Source organism: Charadrius vociferus, unplaced genomic scaffold (assembly GCF_000708025.1).
Source record: "Charadrius vociferus isolate BGI_N301 unplaced genomic scaffold, ASM70802v2 scaffold109, whole genome shotgun sequence".
Classification (NCBI taxonomy): domain Eukaryota; kingdom Metazoa; phylum Chordata; class Aves; order Charadriiformes; family Charadriidae; genus Charadrius; species Charadrius vociferus.
In genome coordinates, this window is record NW_009650060.1 from 1,602,048 (window position 1) to 1,608,862 (window position 6,815).

A 6,815-nucleotide genomic window follows, 5' to 3' on the forward strand; every position below is an offset into this window, starting at 1 on the left:
CTTTTATAAGCCCCTTTTTATTCTGTATCTGCCAGGCTTAATAGGGGCTGTCCTAAAGCAGGTACATAGTACTGTGGTATTCTGATGCTGTAGTTACTTATTTAGGTTATCGCAGAAGAACCACCTTTACGCTACGATAGCAGGTGCCTAGTGCCATGTCTTACAACATCTCCACTCTTGTCTGATGTTGGGGTGGGGGTGTGTTTAGCAAAAAATATTACACTGCTGATTTCTTATCAGCCAGAATTATACCTTCTGAGCTGTGAAAAGTATTCATCCAGATTCACTGTTTCTATTAGCCCAGGCAAGCTTTGCAATGGGACAAAGTGTAGCACCAGCAGTTCAAAAGGCAAGTGGTATTTAGGGTTAGTGAATATTTTTAAGGGTTTCGGAGAATTTTGGATTTAGGACAGAGGAAGAGAGGGAGTTTAAGATTTTAGGTGTGGCACTGCAGGTAGCAGCCCCTACTCCTTGGTCATGCACATGGACTGGAGTGTCAGCAGAACCGCATCTCTGCGGGAACCTCTGTGTGTTTATAAAGACTCGATTAATTTTAGGCCATTGAGTCCGCCCCCCGACCTGTGTCATCAGTTCCCCTTTATTTCAGGCTTCAGCTATCATGACCCTTCCAGTTCTTCTGAGCAAAAAAGTGTTGAATGTTAGGCCTGTTGGCAAAAGTACACTCCATGGGACTTTTTAAGCCAGGTTTATTTTTCCCTTGGAACAAGGTCTGCAAAACCAACTTGCACTCATTAGTCATTTCTTCACAGAGCCAAGAGTTCTTTTTTGTAACCTTTAACAGCGACAGTGCGATGGAGGCACCAGCCCTTCTCCCCTTGCGCACAAGCTTGTAAATCTAAAATAGGACCTTAATGAAAATAATTTAAACATTATAACTCTGCAGTGTATGTCACTATGATATACTGAATGCAAAGCAGCTGTTCCTAACAGATTTGGCATATAACAAGGGTAACGTAATTTTACACAAATCATTATGTTCATTATATTAAATTAATAGATTAAAATTAGACAGCGATGTTTTTTAAAACCATCTTACTCACAGATCCCTCTACCCTTATGTTCTAAGGACTGGGTTATTTTCTCCTCAATATTCTGTGCAGAGAGGACATAAATGCCCAGATCACTGGGACCATAAGCCCCTAAATTCACGGCTGTTGAGCCTCTTCCAATATAAGCATCTGAAGGAAAGGTACTTAAGGGAAATAGAAAATGACATCATTTTTTTCCTGATCTTTTGAAGAGTGAATTATTTTTTTTTCCCATCCTACAGGAACAGATTCTGGACTAATTTTTCCTACTAAAGGCTTTAAAGTCTAAAATTCATCAAACATCTTGTCCTCAGAGACAATGTCATCCAAGTTCAAAGTCCTGCAAAACTGATGTCTTATTTCAGAGCTAAAGCCTTTGTTTTCATTGAATGTTTGATTTCATCAAATTAAATCATGTCTTATGCTTTCTATAAATGTGAAAAAAAAATAGAAGTCGGAACCAAATCTCTTGATTCTCTGAAGAGCACACATATACACACATATAGATGTACATATATATCATATACAATCAGTTGATATGTTTTTCTGTCTAATAATTTTCCAGGGTAGGTTGAGTGTTGATTATAGGGTTTTTCATATATTTTTTTAAGAGCCTTTGAATTGAAAATAGTAGTCTTTCAAGGCATTTGTTTTAATGAACATCATTATAATTAAGAACTTGCTTTTCATAACTAAATATAAGACAAATTTTATTCAAGTAAAGTCTCCGTCTGATTACTGATGGAGGAACTTCAAGATCTTTTTTTGCTAAGCATTTCAATATTCATTCAGAAAAATGTCAGGATAACAGACTTTAGCATGTAATTTTGGTGATTCATGCTTTTTCTGGTATTTTATCAGTTCAGTTTTAATATCTAGTTAAAGCAAGAAACTTTGAATAAAATAAGAATACTAATGAAAATTAAGCAGTCATATGCTATGTCCATACTTCCAAAGAATTTAGGATCTTCCAAAAATTGACCTATAACATTATCTTTCATCCATATCTGATACAGAGCAATAGTCTTTGATTTATTAGTTAAATTCAAGAAGTTGAGAGCAATTTCTTTCCAAACGGCAGTGTACTTGTCACTCCTGCTTTGGTCTAGAACTTTACCTTATCTAACTCAAGTTCTTTCAAAAACAGGTGAAACTCAGCTGCTATAAAGATGTTTATAGATTCAGTAATCTGCCACTGAACTATGTTAAAACTAGAAGTCATAAGCAATGATAACGAATGGGATTTTCACATCAATTTAAGAGCCACTATTTTTTAGTATGCCGTTATACGTGATGGATGCCATTATCTTAATAAGCTACTTTTTGCACAACTGTATATTTAACAGGATACGATCGAGGCAAGTGGGACGCACAATCAACCAATAGATTCCAGAAACCAAGTGTGAAGTCTCAAAATGCAGTTTAGCATGACTTCATAATCAGTAAAACTGAAATACCTGACATCAGGATGGTAAACCACAGAAATCAAGTTGTGTCCTGAGGTTCTCTGCTGGGTACAGGGGAGGTGAGGTGCACCAAAGGCAGGCTGCACCGCTGGTGGAGGGAACTAGGCTTCAGCAGGGCTTTCCACAACCCCTGTGCGGAGCAGAGTTACCCTAAATTTAGCAGCGAAAAATGTCTCTAAACTTTTTGCCAGTTCCTGCTGGGCTCAATGGCTCTGGCACACCTAGCAGCACACCTCTCCAGGCTGAAGCTCTTGTGTTACCCGCCTGTTATCCCCCACCATAGAGCAACACAATTGCAGCTGTTTGTTAGCATCTATTTATAAAAAATGGAAAAAAACCATGAAACTCTCTTAGGCTGAAAGTGGCGTGATACACAGAGGTCCTCCTCCCGAGGTCGTGCTCCCACCAGTGAGCTTTTCTTGGTAAGGCTGATGGCTCCACCACACACTTATCCACCAGAATAACTATCACTGCTCTACTTGCTTCTGGGTTTTATCCAGTTGGGGTGTGCTAGGGAGGTTTTCTCAATACTTGCTTTGACCAGGCTGCTCAGGAGACCAAAGCACTGCTGTTCATGAAGGAACAACCCTTGGATCCCTCATTCTAGTGGGTGAAAGCTTTTCCAAGCTGATGTGCTGAAGAACTTTTAGGGCAGCCTATTGTAAAGAAATATATGTTATTAACCATTATATTTACCCCTCACTCGTAGACTCTACATTTTCTACATGTCAGATCAGAACTATTTTTACAGTCTCAGTGATACAAAAACTCAGCTGTGGAATCTGGAAAAATAACCCTTTCAGGGTCAATTAAGAGAACGAGGAGGCAGTTGAATCCGGACTTTCACTCACAATTTCTCTAAGGAGACCTTCACCATATTTTTCTCTGTAGGAAGCAGCAGTACAGGAAAGTCTGGGAACATCCTTAAAAAGAAACGTCCACGCATTCGCAAGTTACCGAGTTGCCAGGTGTTGTTCTGTCTAAGAAGGTAAGAACTGGCAGAATGTCGTGCCTCTTGACCACACTGGTATAAATTTGATATCTCAGACAAGAGCATCTGAGCACTTTGCATAAGGTTTCCGCTAAGACGTTAAAACTGCTTCTGAAGGATGACTATTTCTGAAAATCTCCTTTCACATCCCAGGTGGAAATTCGAATAAGACACTCATTAAAAAGAAACACAGTGTCAATATGCATGAGGTATGTCAGACATACCTCACAGCTAAAATAGAAAATATATTCCAGGCCTGTTTCTGTTGAGATTCATTAACGACATTTTAATAGCTTCCAGTTCTTAACATCTTGTGCTCAAGTATCAGTGCAAACTTTGCACAAATCCTACAGACAGCCTTGCAGCAACCACCCCACATCACGCTCTCCCCCAGACGGTAAACCCAGGCACTGGGAAAATTTGCACAGCAGCAAAGTTGCAAGTTGGACCCATGAGGCTCTACCCGTACCCTTTACCATAAACATATGGTAACACCTATCTCACTGAAGACAGCCTCCCCAGTAGCAGGGAACTTGCTCTGTGTTGCATTAGGTGAGACCATGAGCTATGCTGCAATCTATATGGGTATCTACGCAATCTGTACTCCACCGGGCAGGTGGCATCTCAGATGGCGTAATTCCTTTCAAGTTGCAGTGGTATCTCTAGTGTTTAGACGCTTTCTTTCATTCAGAAGGTGATTTGTTATGAAGAAAGAATTGGAAAAGTTTTCATGTATATCTTCACATTTACACCTGGCAGTGTGATGATAAGATTGTCATTTGCTTTTATTTCAACTGAATGGGTTTCAGCGCTGCTTGGCCCCGTGCTTATTTCAGAAGCCTGTATAAATCTTGCCCCACTTGGGAGTCATTTTGAACGTATTAAATAATGATTTTTCTATGTCTCTCCCACTTTGATGTAGCCTCCTAGGAGAAAGAACTATCCTGGATATACGACTTGGTCATGTTTTAACAATTTGATGATCTCTTCAGAATCCTTCAATAAAATGTAAGTTTAAAAAAAAAAAGAACATCTGTGCTTAGCTCAGTTGATAAGAAGCCCTGTCCCCCACAAATTATAATGCAGCAAATTTTTGAACATATACTTTAAATTCATGATTCGTTTCTTATTTTTAAAGCTATTTTTTATCATTTGATTAATTGCTTAAAACTGTACACAAAGATAAAGGGAACTTTGAAATTCATACCTTGGAGTATTAACATGTACTCAGGACTAGATGTAAATGTCAGAGAGAAAAAAGATCTAATGAACTCTTTATTGGTGAAATACTGTATTGCAGCTGCCTAGAATTTTAAATGGTTTGTAGCTAATTCCAAAGCAAAATAACTACAGAAGTTTACTTACAGCATGGCCTCTCATTCAGCATTTCTAATGTCTTCTTCCAGAGTGGATGGAAGCCATTTGTTTTGCTAGAAGTTGCAGCTACTTCATTTTGTTGAAGTTTAGTGGATCCTTTTAACAGTAGCAAAATGTCCAGAAAAAAAAAAAAGAAAAGAAAAGAAAAGAAAAAAAAGTGCAACCACAGAAGTCTCTTTCTGTCTAGAAAATTACATGACCATAAGTTTTCCTTTTCCCTGATGTCTTCTCTGCCATAATAATGGCTTCAGGATTTAAATCCTTTGCTGCTATTGTGACTTCAAAGCCTTAAAACTGCAATTGAATGAAGTAGTTCATCTGTCATTATTCAAATATGAAGCAATTATGATGAAATAAAGATAGAATTCCATTGAGAAATACCCCAATCAATTCTCACTTATATTTAACTAGAAACATAAAATGATGCTTAGAAGAGTAAGTTTAGGTAATAAAAACTTGGGATATAAAAAGTATGAATTACTGATCTATAACTTATTCATTTCTGACTAAGCTTTCTAAATATATTTCACAAATATTGACAAAAGTTTAAGCTTACAATGCAAAACTGTCTCTCAACCTGTCGTAAAGAGTGACTAGCTTTTCCGAAATATATTTTCATCAGTTTGAGTGCCCAGAGGTTCAGATGGGAACCTGCTGAGATTTTTAAGGGTCTCTGAGCAGGTCAGCTCCCCCTGAAATATCTTAGATCATGATGTTTTAATTGCATCTGGAAGGAGGGGGGTTTATAAGTGAATGTATGAAATAACACACCTACCTCAGCCATGTCTTCATTATATTGCTGCCACTGCTTTGATGTCTGTGTGTCCTGTAAGGGCCCTCTGTGGATTTAGCCCTAGATGTTTATTTTCGCCTTTCTGACCACAACCAAGTCCCATCCCTACCGCTGGGGTTAGAATTTCGCTGGGAATTCCCACCTGTACCCAGTTGTAGTTGGATACCTGATCACAACATAAAGTGACATAGCTTAAAAAGTTAATTATTTTGTTTCATTATCTTCCATCCTTACTTTTTCTAGAATTTAACGTATTACGGGGACAGATTAGGTTGAGCTTTTTCTCCCTTTTTTTCTCTTTTCATCTTTCGTAATCTACCAATGTATAATACTCTGCTGATAAGATGAAAGCATGGGGGATCCTGCAGCAGTCAGACCAAAGGCTCACAAAGTTTTGCGCCTTAAGCTCTCCAAACGGGTCTTGTCCTTCCCATTCTCAATCATGCAACAAGCGCAGGTGGTGAAATAACTATATGTCACACCTTTTTTCTTCACTTAGACTGTACTGTTCTTTTGGAAAACAAAACCATCCTTTCTGCTTATGGAGAGGACTTTGCCTTCTCTCTAGTCCATCCACGGCAAAACAGGGGAACACCATCCACAAATGGATCCTATATTATTTTCCCTTCATGTTTGCAACAGCTGCAGGGGGTTTAAGAGATCTGTACAGTATTAAATTGTGCGGTGCTGAGAAAGATCACATACAACCAGGCATCTACATATTCATGTTTATCTTCCCTCATTTTGTAGGCATTTTATCAGCCTACCTGGGTATCAATTTTCTGTCATCTACAGACACTCATGTCTTGCAGTTTAATTTGAAAAATGTAATTTCTTCAGACAATCCAAGAACTAAATGTTATCACAATTAGAAAGCAGTAGTACTTAATACTGAATTTTAAATCAGAGATGTAACTAACAAGAAGCATTTGGGGTATATACAATTAATTATTTCACACATAATTATTCCTGATATTACTCTAACTGCGATAACTTAGAGCATTTGAAAAAGCAGACTGTAATATTCTTTTTTTTTTTTACAGAAGCTCTTTCACTTGATATTCTCTCACTAAATTATATGTAAAATACTGACACCTAATGTTAACTTTCAGTATTATTCATTTTGCAGAACTTTTACT